The 26279-nt window shown below is 40.8% G+C and overlaps 1 protein-coding gene across 1 annotated transcript in view; it reads left to right on the top strand.

Annotated features, from left to right (window-relative positions):
- Positions 1 to 4125: 4125 nt before the first annotated feature.
- Positions 4126 to 26279, top strand: part of rbfox1 (RNA binding fox-1 homolog 1) — a 508364-nt gene continuing 486210 nt past the window's right edge. Inside the window, exon 1 of the mRNA XM_060901127.1 lies at positions 4126 to 4183. The gene's annotated coding sequence lies outside the window, so the exon portion shown is untranslated. The remainder of the gene's footprint in view (positions 4184 to 26279) is intronic.

Here is a 26279-nt window from a genome sequence, read left to right as displayed (position 1 = left end):
CAGAGTTTTCTTGAGGAGAAGCATCACAGACATTTTTAATAGTATCCAGACCACTGAAGCATGAAAATCACAATCAGGGATAGAAAATACGGACCGAAGAAGCAGACAGTGTCTCTTCAAGACACAATCGAAACGTTCATTTGAAACGAATTTGAAAATGAAAATAAAATCAAGCAGCCGACAGAAATTTCCGTCATTTTTTACTGACATAATGCAAACAACGTCATGAAAGCTTTCAAAATATTTTCATTAAAATGCCATCTTGCTGATCAAACAACTTCACCATCAGCCATCAGGGTCTTCTTATTTTTTCACAACGGTGGCACAGAAGCAAAGTCCTCTTTAATGTGCTGCAGTTTCTTATCAAATACAGATGTCGTGGATTTGTCTTTTTGATACGATAGAACCATTTACACAAAAATTAATTCTCCTTTGTACTTTGTATTTAATCACAGATCCAAGCAGAAGTTTCTCCTGTTCATCATAAAACACCAGGCTGACTGATTTTTCTGGACGGTTGCAGATTTCATGCTTCAAAATAAAATCCTCTTTGAAGAAATGTAAATAATTATTCTGTACATCGTGAACAAAGATCTGAAACTGATAAACTGCAACATTTAAATGTACTGATTTTGATTTAGGGGCGGCACGGTGGTGTAGTGGTTAGCGCTGTTGCCTCACTGGGTTCTGGGTTCGAGCCCCGTGACCGGCGAGGGCCTTTCTGTGCGGAGTTTGCATGTTCTCCCCGTGTCCGCGTGGGTTTCCTCCGGGTGCTCCGGTTTCCCCCACAGTCCAAAGACATGCAGGTTAGGTTAACTGGTGACTCTAAATTGAGCGTAGGTGTGAATGTGAGTGTGAATGGTTGTCTGTGTCTATGTGCAGCCCTGTGATGACCTGGCGACTTGTCCAGGGTGAACCCCGCCTTTCGCCCGTAGTCAGCTGGGATAGGATCCAGCTTGCCTGCGACCCTGTAGGACAGGATAAAGCGGCTAGAGGTAATGAGATGAGATTTTGATTTAGACCTGGTTTGGATTCTTCGGTGGTCTGTCTATAAAGTGTTTTCCCATGAGAAAGAGCTGTAAGTTCTCTTTTCTGGCAGCAAAGCAACCTTCATGATTCAAAGAACCCTTGAAGAACCCTTTTTCATCCAATCAGGTGAGTTCGTCAAATCCTGCGTGTGTGTGTGTTTGCGACTGCGGAGCACGACGCTGATGCAGCATTAAACCCGGAGGGAGGATAATGAGGCGGTTTGTTTAGCTGCCACCTGAGTGTGTTTTCATGCTGTTCTCTTGAAATCACACTCGCTCCATGTGCTCTCACATGATCTAGTGCTTAGTGTTTCTGCTAAAATGTTTGCTTGTCTCTTTGACTCGTGTTGCACCATGCTGGTGCATGCATGTGTTAAGAGAGGCATTTGTCATGCCTTGAAGCAAGGAGGGCAAAGTGGAGGGATTTTGTTGTTGCTGTTGTTTTTGAGATTTTAAAATACCATACCGTACGCAATAACGCCGACTGAGTACTCAGACTCATGGATGTTTGCACACAACTATTGTTTTAACCAGAGCAAATTTGTTTCTCACAAACATTTCTCAACAATGAATGTAATTCAAAAGGGATAAAAAGTACGCCATCCTTAAATCATTAAAAATGGAAATGTCGGCAAATTACTTTGGAATAAAAGGAATAAAACGCTCGCTGCTCCCAACTGCAACTCCTCCTTGTCACGACACCCCCTCACTGATTAAATAATGAACCGATCAAGAGATTAATTGATAATTAATCATTAACGACTTGAGCTTTTATAACCGAAATCAACAAAAGAGTACATCAAACCTTCGAGACACAATCTAGTTTGCTAATAATGTTTACATTTATCAAGAAGAAATATAAATTGCTTTCCTGTGAGTGTGCACTGCAAAAGATAAAAATCTTAGGAAGTTTATTTGTCTATTTTCAAGTCAAAACATCTAGCCACCCTTATTATAAGACTGCAAGGCTTAATGCTCAATTCCGATTTTTTTGTGAAATCCGATTTTTTTGTGAGGCCGTTCACATTAACAAATATATGCGACTTGTATGTGATCCTCAGTATGAACGAAAAGCGACCTAAAAGTGTTCCGCATGCGCATTGCAGGATACGACGACGTCACACGCAGTGAGCATGGCCAGTGTTTACGGAAGTAAAACCGCCCGGTTGCGGTATGACCCATCCAATCTAGCTTGAATAGCTGCATCCCCCCAAATGGAAATCAGCTCCCTAACCTCTGCGTCCTTCCATTGAGAAGATTCAGAACCTTCACAGCCCGAAGCGTCCCTCGCATTGATGTCATGCGCAGGGGCGCAGATACGTTTTTTGAACTGGGGGGGACAAAAAACTGGGGGGGGACAAAGCTACCAGCAAACCAACCCCAACATGCCTGTCAAACTTGTTGTTAGTAACCATAGCAACCAAGCTCGAGCTCGCAACCTGTGCAGTCTGCGCAGCTCAACCAACCGAATATCAGTCTTTGTTTTATGTGAGTTGTTGCAACTATGTATACACTGCTGTGCACCTCAATAAACCGAATGGTAATTAGTCTTTTGATTTTTCCGTGAGGTTTGCCTTATACAAAGAAAGACAGCATAGACGTTTTTTCCTCCCTATAAGTGGGGGGGACCGAACGAGGTGAATTTAAATCTGGGTGGGACGAGTCCCACCCTCTATCTGCGCCCGTGATTATGCGCCATGTTGTTGTAACTTTTTTTGAGAGACCCGCCGCCTACTTCAGCGCAGAATAGTGACGTTTGTGGCTTGTTGATGACGTGTAAGTCGGATGAATGCGACCTGGCGGTTCAGACTGAAGTCGCATATGAAAAGAGCGGATAGGGATCGGAATTAGGACCACATATCCAAACGGCCTGGGTCGGATTTGAAAAAATCGGATCTGTGTCGTTCATATTGTCAATAAAAGATCGGATACAGGTCACATATGGGCGAAAAGATCGGATTTGAGTCACTTCAGCCTGCAGTGTGAACGTAATTGCCCAACAAGCAAAACCTCATTTAGCGACAGTCCATCTTGAAAATCTTGTTGTCTTGAAAAAGTCTTATTTGGAGCACCTTTGAAAATAAAACAAGTTTTTTTTTAAAACAAGTAAGTACATTTTGGACATTTGTCAAATGCGGTTCATCTTCTTTCAAGTAAAAAAAAAAAGTACTATATGCTTGTTTTGGGAATAAATGAACTTTACTGAAATCTTTGAATCTAGTGCCCACAAAACGCATTGTCGTGGCTCAGGTGGATAAGGCGCCATACCATAAATCGGGGGACCTGGGTTTGATTCTGACCTGAGGTCATTTCCCGATCCCTCCCTGTCTCTCTCCTGCTCATTTCCTGTCTCTACACTGTCCTTTCCAATAAAGGTGGAAAAGGCCCAAAAAAATGAGTTGAATGGCTAAATGTAAGAAGTACGATCTTGTTATAAGAATTATTTTGAGTTAATCAGATCTCGCATAATAAGTTCCCCAATCTTATTTTGGAATTATTTAATCTAAAAACAGGTTAGATTTTTCATCTTACTTTAAGAAATCTTACCAAGTCAAATTTGACTAGTTCCATTGGCAGATTTTTTCACCTGATTCAAGCAAATATGCTTTGTTTTAATCTTTTATTTCTTATTTTTGAAAGGCCATTTTTTGCAGTGTGGAGAAAGTCAGAGTGAGAACAAAAAGACTTTTAAGGTTGTTTTTCCCCCCATGCTATGATTTTTGCAGTTTCCTGTACGTTATCAAAACCACTCTGAGCTCCAAGATGCCGGCTTGTTTTGCGCTTGTCAACAGATATCACCGAGTGGAAGCCGACGTCACCCCGGCATGGCCGCGTTCCTGGCAGCAGGATATAGGTCACGCTTCCTCAAAATAGCCATGAAGCTGGAGGCAGGAGGAACGGCGGTGACCTGGTGAAACAGTAACTCTGTGTGGCAGTCGCCCACGTCCCTGTGTGCGCTCTGCGGTTCTCCTGAAACACTCGACGAGACACTGACATTTCAGGACTCCTGCGTGTCAGCAACAAAACCGAGTGTACAGTAAGGTCAAAAAGGCTGAGTCTACTACGAGAACTATAAAAAGATCATAAAAGCTCATGAGATTTTACATTTATGTGAATATCATGTTTGTAGGAGCTAACCTGACAGAATTTCTGAGGTAATTATGAAGTTGCATTGATATTATTCAGTGCTAACACTGGCTAGCTGGTTTAAAATGAGCTAATTTGACAGAATTTCTGAGAGGATTTGGAATTATATCGATAAATGTTGCGAATATTCAGTGCTAACATTCGCTAGCTGGCTTAAAAGTAGCTAACTTGATAGGATTTCTGAGAAAATTTTCAGGAATGCTGATAAATGTCGCTAGTTATCAATGCTAACATGAGTGAGCTGGTTTAAAATGAGCTAACTTGAGAGAACTTCTGAGGTAATTATGAAGTTACATTGATAAAATGTTGCTAATATTCAGTGCTAACACTGGCTAGCTGGTTTAAAATGAGCTAATTTGACAGAATTTCTGAGAGGATTTGGAACTATATCGATAAATGTTGCTCATATTTAGTGCTAATGCTTGCTAGCTGGTTTAAAAATAGCTAACTTGACAAGATTTCTGAGAGGATTTGGTGTTCCTGTATATTGATAAATGTTGCTCATATTCAGTGCGAATGTTTGCTAGCTGGTTTTAAAATGAGCTAATTTGACAAAATTTCTGAGATTTTTAAGTTACATTGATAAATGTTGCTAATATTCAGTGCTAACTCTTGCTAGCTGGTTTTAAATGAGCTAATTTGACAGAATTTTTGAGAGAATTTGGAGTTCCTGTATATTGATCATTGTTGCTCATATTCAGTGCTAACACGAATTAGCTGGTTTTAAAATGAGCTAATTTGACAGAATTGCTGAGAGGATTTGGCATTATATTGGTAAATGTTGCTAAAATTCAGTGCAAACACTAGCTAACTCATTTAAAAATGAGCTAACCTGACAGGATTTCTAGAAGATTTTTTCTGTTTCATTGATAAATGTTGCTAATATTCAGTACTAACACATGCTAGCTAGTTTAAAATGAGCTAACCTGACAGGATTTCTGAGAAGATTTTTAATTTTACTGATAAATGTTGCTAATATTCATTGCTAACACTCGTTAACTGGTTTAAAATGAGCTCACCTGACAGGATTTCTGAGACGATTTGAAGTTATATTGATAAATGTTGTGAATATTCAGTGCTAACACCAGCTAGCTGATTTAAAAATCGCTAACTTGGCAGGATTTCTGAGAGGATTTGAAGTTATATTGATAAATGTTGCGAATATTCAGTGCTAACATGAGCAAGCTGGTTTAAATGAGCTAATTTGACAAGATTTCTGAGAGGATTGTTCAGTTATATATTGATAAATGTTGCTTATATTCAGTGCTAACACTCACTAGCTGGTTTAAAAAGAGCTAATTTGACAGGATTTCTGAGGTGATATGTTTTATTTGTAAATGTTGCGAATATTCAGTTCCAATACTCGCTAGTTGGTTTTAAATGAGCTCACTTGACAGGGATTCTGAGAAGATGTTCAAGTAATACTGATAAATGTTGCTAATATTCAGTGCTAACGCTAGCTCGCTGGTTTAAAAATGAGCTCACTTGACAGGTTTCTGAGAATATTTGGGGTTATACTGAGAAATGTTGTGAATATTCAGTGCTAACACTCGCTAGCTGGTTGATCTGGTAAACACAACCTCCTCTGAGAAGATTTTTAAGTTGTATTAATAATTGCTTCTAACAGTGATAACAGTCTCTAGCAGGTTAACAAGCTAATCTGACAGGATTTTTTGAGATTCTTTTAAGATCTTCAAACCAAAAATCTTTAAGTTCTGTCGGCTAATCAGAAATTTAATAACAAGTTAATATATGGTGTCTGAAAATGATAAATACCCAGAAAGATCGTACGGCCATGTGGAGAGTTAATTCCCACAAACAATAAAACGTTGTACAGTATGTCAGCGTTATATGTGTAGATTTGTTTCTGTTGTTATACAGGCCTCCAAAACTATTCACGTACTTACTTTTTTTAAAAGGCATTTACTTTTAATCATGCGCAAACAGTCAACGTTCACTGAATGCAACGTTCATTTTAGAAAGTAAGATTGTATATTATCCTGTCAGAGACTTTGGGTTCAGCAGGAAGCTGTGCCAGGACTACATGGGGAAATTAGGTTGCACTACATGATGACATGAAGGCCATCTGTCACCCAATTATCAAACAGATACTGCCATCCAGTGGAAACAGGGTGAACTCGGTCAAAGCTTCTGAGGTCATCATGAATAATGGATGCCATTCATGTCAGCTGTATAATGACACTCGAAAAAGTATTCCCTGATCTTAATAAGCATACATTTTCAATGTGACAAAATGACCATGGACCATGCCATCCAACAAACTTCCTGATCACCCATTCCTGCACCTGTAAGACACTTAATTCGCAATAAAAATCCTGGGCTGTGTCCAAAATACTACTTTAGAAAAGATGATTAGTAGCTATCACTGTACAGTAAAACATGGAAGAACTGGAGATAGTTGTTAGCATGGACTGCTATGAATATCAATATGGTTTGCTAACTCGGAAAAAATTCAGTTGTTTTTAGGTGCTTCTACTGTAAGTTTGACTCATAGAGGTTGAGGAACATAATTTAAACCAGTGGTGTAAATTGCAAAGTCAATGCTACAGTACGTGTCTGACCATGCTGTAAATTTATCAATATGCCATGCTAACAGTCATGACCAATCAATCATTTTTTTGTACATGAACAAAGAATTACCCTCCTTTTTTTTTTTTTTTGAAGATTGACCTCCTACCACAAATCCAACCTCCAGTGGAGAATTAATTACTGTAGTAAAACGAACACATGTGACTTGGCAGAAAGTACTGCTAATTTTTTAAAGCACGTCTGTGTGGTGGAACAAGTTTGTTCAAGAGAACATCATATTATACCTTGATAGCTAATTATGATTTTATAGTTCTCATCTCATCTCATTATCTCTAGCCGCTTTATCCTTCTACAGGGTCGCAGGCAAGCTGGAGCCTATCCCAGCTGACTACGGGCGAAAGGCGGGGTACACCCTGGACAAGTCGCCAGGTCATCACAGGGCTGACACATAGACACAGACAACCATTCACACTCACATTCACACCTACGGTCAATTTAGAGTCACCAGTTAACCTAACCTGCATGTCTTTGGACTGTGGGGGAAACCGGAGCACCCGGAGGAAACCCACGCGGACACGGGGAGAACATGCAAACTCCACACAGAAAGGCCCTCGCCAGCCACGGGGCTCGAACCCGGACCTTCTTGCTGTGAGGCGACAGCGCTAACCACTACACCACCGTGCCGCCTGATTTTATAGTTTTAGCATGAAAATGAAACAAGCATGTAATACGCATGCCATTCAAGGAGAGTCATCGGTACATATTAACACCAAGCATGATCTAGCTAACGACATAACCATTCAGCTAGCGAGTGAGTTAGAGGTGAAGGTAATATGACAATAGAAATGAGATGTCTGTTGGTAAAGTTGTGGGGGAAAAAAAACAACAACCATGAGGCAAAAACGAAAGCTGACTTACACTTGGCATCAACCGATAACTCAACCATCATTCTTTCTTCCATCCTGCGAAACAAAAACAGATTCTCAGTGGCAAAAAAAAAATGACATTAATTTCAGGAAATTATGGGAATTCAGTCTGTCCCTCAGCCGCAAAGGCTGCACCAGATGAACACTCATAAATAATGGCTGTCAGGATTTCAAACAGATTATATGAATTTTGTCATTTGGGAGATTTCATTAAATGAACACTGAACACATGAATTCTCGCATAATAGACAGATATCTGACATCCTCATGACTGTGGTTTGATACGAAATATGTCTGGACCCAGAGGTGTAGCAACAGTACAGGAGGACAAGTGATTGCCTGGGGCTCTGAGCATGGAGGCGATGTCAGGAAGTCGAAAGAGAAAACAAATGCTGGGAGAAAAGGGGAAGCTTGACAGAGCAGAAATAAGAGGTGAAAAAAAATAACAAATTAATTTCATGTACCAACAGTTAGCTCGTGGTAACATTACTTTCGCTGAACTGTTGCTTGATTTCTGGCACAAAAACTGCAAAATCAATTTGTCTTTTCACAAATTGTTGTAAGCTCAGCTCTTGATCATTTTATTTAATTTTATATTCAGAATGATAAAAGCTACAACTGGCTGTTTTGGGTCTTCACAATGTGAAGAAAAGTGGAAAAGTATCTGACGTAGTAGGAATACAGAAGTAGCTAGTTAGCTTGTTGTTTTGGACAGTATGGATTGCGATTAATATACACTACCGTTCAAAAGTTTGGGGTCACCCAGACAATTTTGTGTTTTCCATGAAAAGTCACACTTTTATTTACCACCATAAGTTGTAAAATGAATAGAAAATATAGTCGAGACATTTTTCTGGCCATTTTGAGCATTTAATCGACCCCACAAATGTGATGCTCCAGAAACTCAATCTGCTCAAAGGAAGGTCAGTTTTATAGCTTCTCTAAAGAGCTCAACTGTTTTCAGCTGTGCTAACATGATTGTACAAGGGTTTTCTAATCATCCATTAGCCTTCTGAGGCAATGAGCAAACACATTGTACCATTAGAACACTGGAGTGAGAGTTGCTGGAAATGGGCCTCTATACACCCAGGGCTTTCCACAAGCGCCGGCTGCCGGCCATACAGCCGACCACACAATTAAGTCCAGCCGGCTACTTTAATGACTATTATTTTTGTAGCCCACAGGCTCTAAATATTAATTTTCGATTTTAATAAAATTAAATGTTTATCTAACGGACTGACAATAATGTCAAACTGAACCGCACTCATTTAAGTTGTGATTCGCGCTGTTTGTACCGATAATAACCACAAATTCCCCGCCGACTTCGTTGATCAAGGGAGAGTAACTCATCCGCGGCCCCGACATGCGGTGTGTGCGCGCGCACTCGGCGGAGGCAGTAGTGTGTCGGGGCCGTCGGAGGGAACAGAAGCAGAGATAACGCTTATTTTGTCTCCGGTAAACCAGTCTTCTCTCGTTCAATTACGTGCTGGCATCAAAAGACACCGTTGGTTGTAAGTGAACCCAAACTGAGTGGTTGGAGTGTATTTTCATACACAAATGGAGAAATGTTCGCTGAGTGTGTAATTGTGTCGCCCCACTGCAGACCGTTGTCGTTGTTAATTCATAGCATGCTCAGCTGCGTGAATGTGTCATGCACCGAAAATAAGAGATTTACAAGCCAGGAACACCTCATGATGCAATACGCAAGAAAAGAAAGAAGATTTACTGCCATTTTACTTTGTATTTGAGTAAAGTGAATAAATAAATGGTCTGTGGAAAATACATTTAATCCTGGGAACTGCGTGCACAGGAGTTTATTTTGTGTTTGCTCCCCCCCGGCTGGCTACTTATTTGTCATGGCTGGCTAGTATGAGCCTTAGTGGAAAGCCCTGTACACCTATGTAGATATTGCACCAAAAACCAGACATTTGCAGCTAGAATAGTCATTTACCACATTAGCAATGTACATGGGCGCTGCCGGGGGGGGAAAGGTTAGAACAATTCTAGGGGCCCAGCACTGCTATGGGGCCCTTTAAGGGGCTGGTAATATGCTTTTAATGATTTTAATAAGACTTTTGAAATCACAACAATGCAATATTCCATCTGGTAAAATGAGCTAATTGAACAAGGTTGTCTATTTCTTAAGTTCTTCAACATATTGTCATTTAACCCTCCCCCTTTTGCGAAATGGTACGGTCCAGTTCTGGTAGAAGCGCGATGCGTTAAATCTGTGTGCTGATCAGTGCAACGCTACTTGCTGCTGTGTCGCGGTGCAGCAGCCAGCCAGCCAGCAGTGGAGTGCGTACAGTCTATGATCGCTAAATATAAAGAGTGGCTGTCAAAAACGTAAAGAAAGGCAGCTGAAAGCTGAGAGTGACCGGAGAGGCAGGCAACTGGTCACTCAGTTTTTCCCAAAGAAAGGTAGCTATCGCTCACATGTGTGTTCAAAATATTAGCGAATGGTAAATGAACAGTATGAACGTGGTTGGATTAGCCTATCAAGAGAACACTTTTACAGTTTGTACAGTGACATTTTTTCCATTTTAATAACTGAACTGACTTGTGTGATAAACAAGATTAAATATTATGTTATGCTGGTGCTAATAACTAGTGCTAATAACCAGTTTCATAACTAATGGGGTGCTCTAAATATGCACAGATTCAGCCTCAGGGGGACCTCCGCCCTACCAAACCACTGAACCCCCCCCTTTGGAGAAGGAGGTAAGCAACAATACAACCCATAAATGCTTTAGGATTGAAGTTTTTAATGAGCGAGCGCCATATACAGTTTGCTAGATTAAAGTGTTGCTAATAACGGACACCAGTCAAGTGTTTGACATGGTTACGTGTGTGGAATGACCAGTTTTCATCTAGTCCCTGGTAGGTTAATACATAAAATGTAATAACAAAGTCACAAACTCAAGGTCCATGGGCTATCAAAAGTCAAATAATGACAATAGTGCAATTGTGACGAGGGTGGGCAAAGTTGGGGGGCCCAAAATTCTAATCTTTCATGGGGCCCAACATTTCTGGCGGCGCCCCTGGCAATGTATAGAGTGGATTTCTGATTAGTTTAAAGTGATCTTCATTGAAAAGAACAGTGCTTTTCTTTCAAAGATAAGGAAATTTCAAAGTGACCCCAAACTTTTGAACGGTAGTGTAAAATTAACTTCGTATTGAATGTCTAAATTTGTAAATATTATCGAACAATATTAGCATTATTTTTCCACACTTGCATTTCTGTCTTTAAAGGTCTGACCTTTTATCAAACGGTTCTGACAAAAATAAAATCTCCGCCATGTCCCCTTTACCTTTACACACACACTATAGTACGTATAGCACACTACCACACTACCGTCACCGTGCTTTACTGATGAGCTCATAAGTTTTGGATCATGAGTAGATCCTTTCTGTCCCTGCATGTTGGCCTTTTCATCCCTTTGGTTGAGGTTAATCTTGGTTCCAGAACTTTTGTGGCTCATCTCTGTATTTCTTTGCAGATTCCAGTCTGACCTTCCGATTCTTCCTGCTGATGAGTGGTTTGCATCTTGTGGTATAGCCTCTATATTTCTGTTCTCAAATTCTTCTTCAAATGGTGTATTGTGACACCTTCAGCCCTGCCCTGTGGAGGTTGTTGTTTTCTTCACAGCCCTCACAATGTTTCTGTCATCAGCTGCTGCTGTTTTCCTTGGCCAACCAGTTCCATGTCTGGTTCTGAATACAGTGGTTTCTTTCTTTTTCAGCACATTCCATATTGTTGTTTTGGCGATGCCCAATACTTGTACACCCAAATGAGGATGGGTTCCCTTTTGAGTCTGGTTCCTCTCGAGGTTTCTTCCTCGTGTCGTCTGAAGGAATTTTCTTTGCCACCGTCACCACAGGCTTGCTCATTGGGGATAGACGAGGGATAAAATTAGCTCATGTTTCAAGTCACTAAAATTCTGTAAAGCTGCTTTGCGACAATGTCTATTGTTAAAAGCGCTATAAAAATAAATTTGACTTGACTTGACAGTGGCTCTGATGGATTTTCACTCTTTTCTCAGCTTCAAAATGGCTTGATTTTCTCCTATTGGCAGCTCTCTGGTCTTCATGTTGGTTTATCCTTTTTTTTTTTTAAACAACAAATGCAGTCTTCAACAAATGCAAAACCCAGGACTCAAACCAAGAGTCATCATTCAGAGCTACAAATTGTTTAAACAATCAATCTTACAGGGTACACATGGACAACGAGAAACACCCATCACATGTTTGAATATTTTTGATCACTTGAAAAATGGGTGGGTCCAAAATGAAAGGTGCCATGTTCTAAGTTGTAAAACAGATCTTGGTCAGGAAGTAAAAGCTGAAATCTGATCTCAAACCTAAATGTCTTCAATGTATACCTTGCTGTTCCAATATTTTTTGGAGGATATGATACATATTAACGAGGATGTTTTTTTTATTGGTTCGATTATCAAAGGTAATCTTTCAGTGTAATCTTTCCAGACATATTCACACATCGTCCCTAAAAACATGACAAATTTGGATGGGACGAAATCCCCAGAGATAAAAGTCCAAGGGATAAAAATAATCCCATCCGAATAGAGGGATAATCACACAACTTCAGGCATTTTCAAGCAGCTTCTGACTTCTCGTCGACTTCTTCTCGTTGATATGCTAATGCACTGCTCAGGCACACAGTTAAGCTGAGAGGTAGGAATTTTTTTTTTCCTGCTGTCATTTTCGGCTTTCCGTCGAAGCCTCAAGTCTGCAGTGACATCACATCTCAGCTCACACACACACAAACTCATCAGCATGCCATAGGTAAGAATCACTTTCTTTCTTTCTTTCTTTCTTTCTTTCTTTCTTTCTTTCTTTCTTTCTCCTCATTCTGTCTTCTCCTTTTTCTCTTTCTAGACAAGATCCATTGCTCGGTCCCTCATCATGCCCGGCGTTTGCCTTTGATGCCAATCATTTGGTTTATATGGTCAGTCAGGAGAATATTGACGGAAAAGGCAGCGATAAAGGCTCGTTCAGAGTCCACCGAGGATGAATGGAGCTGACTTTATTGGCCTTATCAGGGCCCTACAGGCACACCTGATACGTCCTCTTCACTCTCAAGGGCATGTGGTTCTTCTCAGCCTCTCCACGGCTAATTGTGTCCGACGAGAGCTCGTGTACTCGCCATTCAGAATGTTTTTAAGGACTTTAAGTCAGCAAGGCAATTCTGGACTTTTGTTCTGACTCCTGTTTCACATTGTTTGTCTTCAGGAAGGTTTTTTTTTTTTTTTTTTTTATTCCCATTGTGGAATAAATGAGGAATGAGGACAGAGGACAAATGAGGGCAGAGAAGCTTCCACAATGGGTTTGTAATACTAAATAAACACACAGTACAATAACCACTCATTATACAGTGGACAAGACATCAAATAAGAGACAACAGACAAAGAGACAGGATATGAGGCAAAGGACGGTGTGAACGTGTCGAACATATTGTGTATGCAACCTGCAAAAAGTCTGAGGTGGGAGTTGCTCTGGACTGGGGTGGCTGAGTCACTGGATAGCGTCTGGAAAGGTTCGGGAGGTGATGAACCCGTAGCGCTTCTGTGATTGCAGCATGACAAACAGGTGGTTATGTGGATGTTTGGGGTCAGCAGCAATTTTCCCTGATGCTGTATCAGCCCTTCATTTTGGTGAGGTCACAGCCGATGAACTTCGAGTGAGCACATTTGTCTACCATGGCTGAGTAGAATCTTTTCAGGACTGGCTGAGATACACTGAGCTTCCCGAGATGGTGTAGAAAGAAGAGTTGTTGTTGGATGTTCTTCAGGACGGTGGCGATGTTGTTTGCCCATTTCAGTGAGTTGGCGATGGTGGTCCTGAAGAATCTGAAAGACTCAACCTTGGACACTCGCAGAGCCTTGCAGAAGTCAACCAGCATTTCAACCATCTTGGCAAAATGACACCATGCTGGAAGATGTAAGACGGTCGTCTCGTCATTCATTGTTGGACATGAGACCCATTGCATGTTTTGATGGTGTAGTCATTGGTGTAAATGGTCATTCATTATCACTGGAATGACAGATATGCATCCACTTTTTATGGTTCGATAGGAAAATAAAGAAAGGTTTAATTTTACAATGTTTAAAGTTATAACGAAATGACTTCTGACCGTGTCGTGATGTGGTCTTGACAAAATCTCTCCGGTTTTGTGCTTTTGATATCAGTCAGTTGTCATGTCATTGTCTCATTCTCATCTCATTATCTGTAGCCGCTTTATCCTTCTACAGGGTCGCAGGCAAGCTGGAGCCTATCCCAGCTGACTACAGGCGAAAGGCGGGGTACACCCTGGACAAGTCGCCAGGTCATCACAGGGCTGACACACAGAGACACACAACCATTCACACTCACATTCACACCTACGCTCAATTTAGAGTCACCAGTTAACCTAACCTGCATGTCTTTGGACTGTGGGGGAAACCGGAGCACCCAGAGGAAACCCACGCGGACACGGGGAGAACATGCAAACTCCACACAGAAAGGCCTTCGCCGGCCACGGGGCTCGAACCCGGACCTTCTTGCTGTGAGGTGACAGCGCTAAACACTACACCACCGTGCCGCCCGGCTGTGAAAGTTATTATGACAAATTTATTAAAAAAAAAAAACCTTACATATATAACATTCATTAAGCAGGTTTTATGACTGAACAGTGGAATAAGGCTTGATAAAGTTTATATCGGTTGATGCCAGTCGTCGTAGCTGTTATAAACACCCACCCTATTATTACAATTCAGTTAAATATGACATTATTTTCCAATTTTATAATTTACCATAATTTAACAAATGCATTGCTGCAGCACATGGTGTGGGTCAATAGGACGTATCCTGTGTTCAAGGAGAAATGAACACATGCAACACGATTTCTTCCATCTATTAAAAGTATACATGACCTGCGCTATATATAGTCTGCGTCGGCGCACAGAGCTGCTGAAATATTAGAAGCTCGGATTCATTGATTAGGATCAGTTTTAGGTAACATGCATCTTTTTTCCACCTTGAGATTTCATGCAATATAGACATAGCCAGAGAAGAAGAAGTAGAAGAAGAGCTGTTATTTCTTTCCATCGAAGTCTGGGTATCAGGATCATTAATGCACCTTAAGGAAGTGAAGGTGTCTTAAAGATCATTTTTCTTTTTTGGTTCAAAAAATTCTGGCAGTTTGCACTCAATGGCACGATGGAGTGGAAGAGGTGACTGTCAGCCGGGCCTGGAGGAGAAGCCGATGGTGGAATTGTCCTGTCACTGGATGGATTGACTCGTTCTTTCCAGCACATGGGGACCTCTAACAACTACTTGTCTCCTTCTGATTATATCTCCCCCAACAGATTATTGAGTTAGAGACTCCGACTTTGACCTTGGCTAAGTGCTCTGCCGAGTGAGATCTGGCATTTTTTTTTCCCTCACTCGGGTATTAACCCTCATTTAATTTCATTTTTTCTTCCACCACAGCGCTGCTGAATTCTTGAATCTGATTGATGTAAAGGTGGTGGTTAATCATTTGCATTGTCACAACTTCAACAGGATGTGTCATGTCAAAAAGAAAATTTTGAAAAAGACACGCATCTTTGACGTACTGGATGGAGTTTTTTTTATGTAAGGAGTCTCCAGTGTCAGTGACATGGGAAAGTCTTCAGGACAAAGGAATTGATGTTTTCTTGCTTTGAACTTCACAAGAGAAAAAAGAAACTCTGATGAGAGAATGACTGTTTATCGCCGCTTATGACAGGAACTAACTTCTTTCCAGAATATTCATTGGAAGAGAAATAAAACACTTTGTGGCATGGTGTTTGAGGAAACTAATCAACTTCAGGCTGGTATCCATGGCCTAAAGGTTAGAGAAGAAGCTTTGGGACCAAAAGGTTGTCAGTTCGAGTCCCTGGACCAGCAAGAATGGCTGAAGTGCCATTGAGCAACCCCCAACTGCTCCCCAGGCTGCTCTGGGTGTGTTGTATGTTGCTCTGGATAAGATCATCTGCTAAATGCCAGGAATGTAACTATAAATGGATAAAAAGGATGCTATATCATCCTTGAAATCAGAAAAAAAATTCAAATTGTTATATATCCAATAAATATTTGGAAAAACCTGTGATACCTGACCAATCAGAATGGAGAATTTAACAGCTGATAAGGAGGAGACTGAAGCGAAGCACAGATCTTCCTTGTGTCCTTGGAGGAACGCGTGTAGGTAAGTGGCAGATGGTGTTTTAGTGACAGCACTATTGTCTCTGACATTATGCTGAGAGAGACAGAATACAGCCTTCAGAGGCATCCGTCTGTCCAGGAGATATGCAGCTTATCATTTGTTCTTTCACTGGCACGTCCTGATGTTGGCCCTCATCACACCCTTGGCATCTTCGACGAAGGTTGAGATCCAGAAGCTGGGGACAGACACGGCGTTAAAATCACACCTCATTCGTCACAGCCAATGGATCTAACCATGTTATCCTCAGCACATCATTCATATGCATTGGTTTTTGGTGGTTTTTTTTTAACCCTTTGATGCAAAACATATGCATACCTCTTCTAATGCACAACATGGGTCAAAAATGACCCGCATTCATTTTCCAGGTTATTTCATGCTGACTGAGTTTTTCTTTGCTCTATCTTTTGAAATCAATTTATTTTATGATTGAATATTCCAAGTATTCTTTAAATATCTTGTTTTTAATTACCACAAATCATTAATTTAATTTTTTTCTTTCCTACTTGATGAACAAAAATACTTTTTATATTACTACACATGGGTCATCCAAGTGTGATTTAAAATTAAATGTCTTAATACTTTTAATAATAATTTGTTTCAAGTAATTACTTTAGCAGTGAATGGGGCCAGTTATTTATTTATTAACTATGTCGTTAGCTAAGCCAACTACAATAAAATTAGCTAACTAAAGTAGAATATGTCAACAGCTCGGTAGCTAATAGTAATTACTTGTAACTTTCTGACAAGTAATCTACTCACTCTCAAGGGAACCTAAACATCATCAGTTTTTTTAACATCAAGGTAATGTTAGAACAATTGAAAAACATTCCTTCCATGTATGAGATGGGCAAAGGGCGCTGTGCTGAGCTGTGAAATGTCTGACACAAGCACAATTCACAGTTCCCACCAAACGCTGTAGGAAACGCATGCGGGTCGGTTCTGACCCATGTGTGTAAACTTGATGTAGAATTACAAAAGCTGTGCTTGTTCATAACTTAAGAAAGGAAAAATAAAAATGATGATTTGTGCTAAACAAAAACAAGATATTTACTGCATATTTGGAAAAGTAAATGACAAAATGAATTTATTTCAAAAGTAGATCATAGAAACACTCAGCCGTACTTGAAATAACCTGGAAAATGAATGCAGGTCGTTTTTGACCCATGTTGTGCATTAGAAGGGTAGTGATACAAAAAGGGTTTTTATTCAAAAAGTAAGAAAGGAAAAAATAAAATAAGGATGTATGATGATCAGAGGGCAGCACGGTGGTGTAGTGGTTAGCGCTGTCGCCTCACAGCAAGAAGGTCCGGGTTCGTGGCCGGCGAGGGCCTTTCTGTGCGGAGTTTGCATGTTCTCCCCATGTCCGCGTGCGTTTGTTCCGGTTTCCCCCAAAGACATGCAGGTTAGGTTAACTGGTGACTCTAAGGCTACATCACAACGGCAACGAGATTTTTTTTTGTAGCGGGTAAAAAAAATATCGCGTCCACATGGGCAACGGATCAGTAAAATATCAGGTACATATGGCAACGCAACGCTTGCTGAAAACGATGCAATACACATGCCACACCTCTACGTGCGCTGTAAGACGGTCCCATCGGAGACACCAGAACAATAGAAGAAGTAGGACGCATGCGCATAAACCCCTTCTTCTACCCGGCACTGAACTACTACTACTCTGGGGTCCGCCATTGTTGCTGTTGTTGTTACGAATGATGCGCGCGAGAGTGCTGCTTGTTCTAGTCATGTGGTTGTGACGTCATAGTAAACAAATCCGTTCTACTCATCCAGACGACTTCGCGACGGCGCCGTTGCCAGATTTTTCCACTCTGGAAACCGTTCTCAAAAAATATCATTTTGGGGCACCCAAAACACCGGTGCCGTGTGGACGCCAGGCCGAAACGATAAAAAATTTTATCGGATTCACCTGAATCCGTTGCCATGTGGACAGGGCCTAAATTGACCGTAGGTGTGAATGTGAGTGTGAATGGTTGTCTGTGTCTATGTGCAGCCCTGTGATGACCTGGCGACTTGTCCAGGGTGTACCCCGCCTTTCACCCGTAGTCAGCTGGGATAGGCTCCAGCTTGACTGCGACCCTGTAGAACAGGATAAAGCGGCTAGAGATAATGAGATGAGATGAGATGAGATGAGATGAGATGATGATCAAAAACAAGTTAATTGAGGAATACCTTGAATACTGAATGATGGAATTAATTTATTGCAAAGATACAAACTCAGCCGGGTCATTTTTGACCCATGTTTTGCATCAAAGGGTTAAAATACAATAATGCGGCCATTTTGGACCCTGTGCCTTCGCTGGGGTGATGGGGCAAAATAATTATCATCATCAACTTTGGCTTGGGAACAGGAAGTCTGCTACATCACTCCACTTTGTTGTTGATTATTTTCTTTCGTGTCTTATGAGAGAAATGTTGTGACTTTTGAAACGATTTACAGCTACATCACTGTCAGAGCTGCTGTACGAGAAAATGATCATCAATCACTGACTTTCAAGCAACACTTCACTTAATCAGCTACCAAATCTTGATCTCGGACGTATTTCCTGTTCGACTTATGAAGCAAGCAGGTACTTCAGAAACAAGCAGAAAACTGAGAAACACACAAGAATCAGTGAATCCGGCGCAGGGCTGCGAGAAGCAAATGCATTTATCTCCGCTGTGCTGCGTTTCAAAGATGCAGTGGGTTTGTTTTTTTTTCTGTGCTCCATAATTATAGTAATGGTTTTACACTGAACCATTTACTATACTGTACTTACTCCAGGCTGTCAGGCAAGTCTGTGCGTTACCATGGCGACACGCAATCCAGCTTTGGGAGTTATTTTCATTGACAGCAAAAATACACAAAATATCTCGTTTTATTCTATCCACATTCAGTGGATATGAGCAATCGTGAGCTCTGATTGGCTACTCTCATCAGATACCAGGCTATCAGCTCATATACCGTGAGTAGAGAAAAACAAACTGGCGGAGCATGTTGCTGAACCAACCGAGGACGAACTAAAAACTCTACTCAAAAACAAAACCCCAAAAAGAAAACAAAAAAATTTTGAATAAAAATATTTGATGGTAAGAACGTATCTTTTTTTATTTTTCAAGAATTATTATGATGATAGCATTTTTCACAAATTGCGACTGTCATTTCGCTGGTTTGCTTACAGTCGAAGCGGAAATTATTTTGTCGGACATTTTGTATCACGTTTTTATTGATCAGATTTGCAAAAAAAATAAAAATAAAAATGCTCTGTTTCTCAAAATCCAGTGAATGTGGATAGAATAAAGCAGTTATTCCACTCAATCTCGTTGTACATGGATTATAGCACTATCAACTCATGTACGACTCAGTTTTGTGGAATAACCATTCGATGTTTTGTCTGAAATGTCAATGACTCGAGATTGTTTTTTTATGAATAGAATTGTCGGATAAAATCGTGCTGTTGTACTGAATATTGGAAGACTGTGATTACATGCGATTACCTGTGGCCTTGTGCAACAGCAACATCAACAACAACAGCAAATGACCATGCTTCACACTCTGGCCACCCCTGGCCACCCCTTAGCTCCGCCCATAAAAAACATAAAAATTATACATTGTTCTTTCACAAATGAAAAAAAATGGACATTTCTGTGGTCCGAGAGAAATAAAAGACTTCTCAACGTGCTGTTCCTGGAAATGAATCAACAGCATGTCCGGCGCACGTTTTATTCCGTACTTATCGCATCGCTGATCATCGGAATGCGACTCTGAGAGATCTGTTACAAAGGAGGAAGTGTATTTGCACAACACCGGAGGCTCCGTGACTAAAAATACGACTAGTCTCCTAGGTGACTAAGCAAAGTTTTCTCTCTCTCTGAGGCACGAGCGGTTGACTTTAATTTCCCGAACGGCTCGGCTTTCTCAATCTCGGTGTCAGAATAAATAGAGCGCTCACACACTCTTCACACACTCTTGCTCGAATTCTTTGTCCTTTCCGATTCTGGTTGCAGGGCGTTCGGTTTTTCAGATAACATATTTATAGTTTTATTGCTCATCATGGTGATGTTTTTTTTTTGTTTGTTGTCCTTTTTTTTGTTCGAAGTGTGGCAGTAACCATGGAAACGTGCAATTAAATGAGGGACTGAAACAGCAGCCAGGGCTGTGTGTGTTTGTGTGTGTGTGTGAGTTCATTGGATGGAATCTGTTCACGCTCCACCTCACTCAGTAATGTGCTTTATGAATTTCAAAGCAAACATTTAGTGCAGCGTTTTTGCCCTTTTTTTCTTCATTTTTTTCCCCAACTCACAAGAACCATGCAGTGCTGTGTGTTTTGGAAGACAAATGTTATTGCATGGCTGCTCATTGTGTGTGTGTGTGTGTGTGTGTGTGTGTGTGTGTGTGTGTGTGTGTGTAGGGAGATGAGTCAATGAAGGGACAGAGAAAAGACCAGACAGGAAGCTAGAAGGCTGAATATTTCATCCAGGTTGTTTATGATGGAGTTTGGATAACAGATGATGCATAATTGAAAAGAGCTTTATTGCCTCGTCCTGATTTAATATGTCCAACATTTATCACAGTGCGAGTGGTTTAAAATTCCAAGAATTAAACCATGAAAAATTTACCACAACCCCATTTCCAAAAAAAAGTTGGGACGCTGTGTAAAATGTCAATTAACCCAGAATGTGATGATTTGCAAATCACGGAAACCCTTTATTTATTTCACTGAAAACAGTACAAAGACAGAAGTAAAGATGGGGATGGGTTCAGCGCTCTGTGAAAGAGTGCGTGGGAAAACAGTGCAACTGTTTAAAAATAGCGTAACATTCTCAATGTAAAACCGCAAAGAATTTGTGGATCACATCATCTGTGGTCCATAATATCATGAAAAGATTCGGAGAATCTGGAGAAATCTCTGTATGCAAGAGACAAGGCTGAAAACTGACATTGGATGCCTGTGATCTTCAGGCCCTCAGGAGACACTGCATTAAAAGCAGACAAGTGTCTGTCGTGGAAATCACTGTATGGGCTCAGGAACACTTCAGAAAACCATCGTCTGTGAAAACACTTCATTACTGCATCCACAAACACAAGTTAAAACCAGATATAAACAATATCCAGAAACACCGCCACCTTTTCTGGGCCCGACTGAGGCGAAGTGGAAAACTGTCCCGAGGTCTGACGAATCAAAAGTAGAAATTATTTTTAGAAATCATGGACCCCACGTCCTCCAGGCTAAAGAGGAGAGGGACCATCCGGCTTGTTATCAGTGCACAGTTCAAAAGCCAATATCTGTGATGGTATGAGGGGGCATTAGTGCACATGACATGGGTAGCTTGTACATCTCGGAAGGCATCATTAATGCTGAATGATATATATATGTTTCAGAGCAATATGCTGCCATCTAGACAAAATCTTTTTCAGTGAAAGCCTTCCTTCTTTCAGCAAGACAACGCCAAACTGCATGGCTCCGTCGTAAAAGAGTCCAGGTGCTAAACTGGCCTGCCTGCAGTCCAGACCTGTTTCCCATTTAAAACATTTGGCGCATTATGAAGCGCAAAGTACAACAAAGGAGACCCTGAACTGTTGAGCAACTGAAATTGGCAAGAAATGAGGCAAGAAAGGGACAACATTTCGCTTTCAAAACTACAGCAACTGGTCTCAGTTCCCAAACGTTTACAGAGTGTTGTTAAAAAGAAAGTAGAGGTGATGCAACACAGTGGTAAACACGCCCCTGCCTCAACTTATTTTGACCTGCTTGCCAGCAGTGGCAATCCTGAAAACTCACCAGTACATTTTTTATATAATCCTTTTAAATGTCCTTCCACATGGCTGACAGTTTCACTGTTGATTTTCTGCTCCTCAAAGTGTTGAGTAAAGTGCTGGTTTTGGCAAGTTTTTAGAATAAATCCAACTCACTGACGTGAACTCTTTACCTGTCGAATGGTAGCTCAGTCAAACACAGACCGATGAACTTTTTGTACATTAATTCGCTCAAAACATCCTCAGTTTATAATGCCAGGAAGCAAGGAAGCCCCAGTCAAAAGCATGTGAAATGGGGAAAAGAGGAGGAGCTTCCCTGCAGCATCAGTTCATATCGGAGAGTTCATTCACGTTCGTCAAACCTGAGATTGTGTATATTTCACGTGTGCCTTCTTAGGGCCTCTGCATGCTCTTGCGACAAGGCTTTCGCAGATAGCTTTTCGTAGACAGTTGTAATTTATCGTTGAGCGGGGAGTAATAGGCGTGCGCGATGTTATTCACCGCCACAACGCAAGGGGGCGCGAAGTCGCAAAATCGCTAGGAGTAGTTGGTGGGTGTGGTTAGTGGATTGTTTATCCTCCGGAGATAGAGATAATGACTAGAACTGGAGTCGTATAGATGTACGTACTTCCTCACTTCCTCGATCAACCGCTCTTCGTGCTGCTCCATCTTCGCTCGTGTTTTTAAAAATGCCGGTCGTGAAAACAAACCAAACCGGGAAAGTAGGGAAGCGGAAGTGCGTGTACAGCGGATGTAGAGTGGACCAATCAGAGCCCTCTTGTCTGCGACGCTGTCTGCGAGGCTTCTGCGGTGGTCACAATTTTTGGGAGGTGCTACGCAGACGCCATCTGCGACACCATCTGCGAGGACTGCGTTGTCAGTATAAATTGGCCTTTAGTCGCTGCTGATGACGTGTCATGGATGCTGTGTGAAAAATATCTGCCAAAATGGAGATCAAATCTAGTGGGCGTGTCACTCTGTGTGATCACCTGACCATGACTGTCACTGATTGGATGCATGAATCTACAGTCTGGTCAAGAAAGAAATCAGCCTCACTTCTTTTTTCCTAACTCTGTCTTGATTCCTTGATCCTGTTCATTTCTCATCTCACGTTCTAATTCATTTACCCTTTTCACCCCTTGTGATATTCTCTCTCTCTCTCTCTCTCTCTCTCTCTCTCTCTCAAAACCATTGTCTCTTTCTATCTTTCTGTATCTCTCTCACCTTTTGCCTTGCTGTCTGTTTTTGTCCCTGTATCTTACACTACTCTCTCTCTCATCCATTCTCTCTATCTGTCTCTTGACTGTTCATTCATTCTTTCTTTCTTTCTTTTGCTACATCTCTCTCTCTATCTCTCTCTCACCCATCATGCGTCTGTGTCTATTCGTTGACATTGCTGCGCTCTGTCTCTCTCCGTCCCTCTCTTTCTTTCATACTCGACATCTCACCATATCTCTCTTCACTATTCTCTCACTCCATCTCTATGCGTTTGACCCTCTCCATTTCTCTTCCTCTCTGCGTCCTCACCCCTCATTCTCTCTCTCTTCGTTTGCCCTTTTCACGCCCTCTCTCTGACCTGTTCACTATTTTTCTCTCTGGCTTTGTTTCTCTCGCTATTTTCGCCATCTATCTCACTCAACCATTCTCTCTCTCTCTCTCTTTCTTGTTTCTTGCTTGATCCATCTTCTTGCTGGCTCTCTGATGAAACGAGTCTCTTTTCCTTTCTGTGTCTCTTTCGAGATTTTGTTCTCTTCATCCCCTTTTTTCTGAATATCTTTTTATTTGTCTCTATTTTTGTCTCCTTCTGTATCAGTTTCTGTCTTTAACGCTTCGCCTGATTTGTAAGGTTGTCAGAAGCTTTGTTGTGCGCGTGCACACTCTCTCTCTCTCTCTCTCTCTCTCTCTCTCTCTCTCTCTCTCTGGGAAATGACTGCTTTACTGTGCTCTAATGATCCAGCAACACCTCCAACACAGCAGCTCGGAGATCAGCGAATCCCCTGGCGTTTTTTTTTTCATTACAAACACGGACGAGACACACAAAGAGACAGAAGCTTTTTCTCTGAGCCGAGTGGATGAAGAGCGAAGGCGACTCCTGCTTTATCGATTCGGCCATAAATGTGCGAGCGCTAATGTGCTGCAGGATGCCATTTTGATCGATGAAGCGTCATACAAGCTTCACTCAGGAACTCTGTACAACACTGTGCTTCCTGTAGAAGTGAAGAAAACGCTGGGATAAGATCAAATTTTGAAAATAGTCTCGTTAAAGGGATCGTGTTTAGCCTGATCAGAAATATCCGGTTGGCTGAGTGGTGAAGAACTCCGAGAAATCTGTCACGAGAAGTGAAAAAAGTTTAAAAACAGGATAAAAAACAAGCAAGACTTCGCGCCGTGCTTGTCGTGTACGTGTTCTGAGATACTGGTGAATGCATTCAATCAAGCCCATCAAATCAGAGCATGTGACCAGGTCATGTGACATATGAGGCTGATTGGACATTGACATGGCACAAGTCATATTAGCCAGCGTTCCGGATCCCTGAAATTCCAAATACTGGTTGAAAAATTCATCCTCGGCTCGCTTTGAGCTCGAGACTTTGTCCCGGATTTCCTGAGATTTAATTTTCCTGCACCTTCCCAAATCCCATCGTCAATTCAGACACGAGGTAACAGAAGCTTCTCTCCAGCCACCGGCGTCCTGAACCCGTCGTCTGGAATAATACCGAAGATCCACCGGCAGCCGAATCAACAACGACGGACGAGTAATAAATGAAAACAATAAGCAAAAGACGAGAAACCAAACAAGCAGCCGGTGATGAGATTAAAATCAGCTAATGGGCTGCTTGGCCACTTCAAAAGTGCATTTCTCATCAGATTTGAATATATATTGAGTTTCCGTGTTCTCTATAATCTCACTATTGACTCATTTTCTGTCACAGTGAGAAGGCGTCGCCATGAAATAATGAAGGTGATTATAACCATTGGGTCAATTTGGTCATTTGGCGCTGCTTCCTGTTTGGGTGGAGGCGAGTAATTACAGGAGAGCTGGAGAAAAAGTGGAGGAACAATTCGAAGAGACTTGACACATCATCATCATCATCATCATCATGACATTCTGCTCCATTTTAAATGTTGATATTCATGTCTTTATTTGTTGATTGACTTTCTGACTCCGGCTGAAATGATTTAATCTTTTCTCGAACAGCTGGATTACACATCATCGTCTCAGATCACTGCAGGTGAAACTTCAACAACCTTGAAAAAAAATGTTAAAAATATGAAAAATAAAAAGTCAAAGTTTGTTTCTTGATTTATTTATTGCTGTAACTTTTTTCCCCTCAGCGTGAAACTGAACCAGAGGCTGAAATTGAAGATCGGCTCTGAGACACAGATTTATTACCTTTGGCGTGTTGTGGGTGAAATAAAGGAATAAATAAATGGAAAAATGAAAGAAAAAAACTGTTTTTAAATCTCTCTCTTTTCTTTGTCTCTTTTAATTATTGTTTCTTTCTGTTTCCTTTAGCCATTGCTTCTTTCTTTCTTTCTTTCTTTCTTTCTTTCTTTCTTTCTTTCTTTCTTTCTTTCTTTCTTTCTTTCTGTGTCCTTTCTTTCTGTATCCCTTAACAGTTATCGCTTTCTTTCTTTCTGTATTCTTTAACAGTTATCACTTTCTTTCTTTATTCTTTCTTTCTTTCTGTATCCTTTAACAGTTCTTTCTTTCTTTCTTTCTTTCTTTCTTTCTTTCTTTCTTTCTTTCTTTCTGTGTCCTTTCTTTCTGTATCCCTTAACAGTTATCGCTTTCTTTCTTTCTGTATCCCTCAAGTTATCGCTTTCTTTCTTTCTGTATTCTTTAACAGTTATCGCTTTCTTTCTTTATTCTTTCTTTCTTTCTGTATCCTTTAACAGTTCTTTCTTTCTTCCTTTCTTTCTTTCTGTCTTTCTGTCTGTCTGTATCCTTTAACAGTTCTTTCTTTCTTTCTTTCTTTCTTTCTTTCTTTCTGGATCCTTTCTCTTTCTTTCTGTTTCCTTTAACTCTTTCTTTCTTTCTTTCTTTCTTTCTGGATCCTTTCTCTTTCTTTCTGTTTCCTTTAACTCTTTCTTTCTTTCTTTCTTTCTTTCTTTCTTTCTGTATCCTTCAACAGTTCTTTCTTTCTTTCTGGATCCGTTCTTTCTGGATCCTTTAACAGTTCTTTCTTTCTTTCTTTCTTTCTTTCTTTCTTTCTTTCTGTTTCCTTTAACCAATTCTTTCTTTCTTTCTTTCTTTCTTTCTTTCTGTTTCCTTTCTTTCTGTATCCTTCAACAGTTCTTTCTTTCTTTCTTTCTTTCTTTCTTTCTTTCTGTCTGTCTGTCTGTCTGTCTGTCTGCATCCTTGAACCATTTCTTTCTTTCTGTATCCTTTCTTTCTGTATCCTTCAACAGTTCTTTCTTTCTTTCTTTCTTTCTTTCTTTCTTTCTTTCTGTCTGTCTGTATCTTTTAACCATTTCTTTCTTTCTGGATCCTTTCTTTCTTTCTGTCTGTCTGTATCTTTTAACTATTTCTTTCTTTCTTTCTTTCTTTCTATATGTAAACGCATGTTCTTCCCATTTGTAGTTCCATGAACATTGTGGAACATCTCCAAAATAAGTCAGTTCCTGTTCTC

This window comes from Neoarius graeffei, chromosome 20 (genome assembly GCF_027579695.1).
Source record: "Neoarius graeffei isolate fNeoGra1 chromosome 20, fNeoGra1.pri, whole genome shotgun sequence".
NCBI classification, from domain to species: domain Eukaryota; kingdom Metazoa; phylum Chordata; class Actinopteri; order Siluriformes; family Ariidae; genus Neoarius; species Neoarius graeffei.
This window is presented reverse-complemented; position numbering and strand designations above follow the sequence as displayed.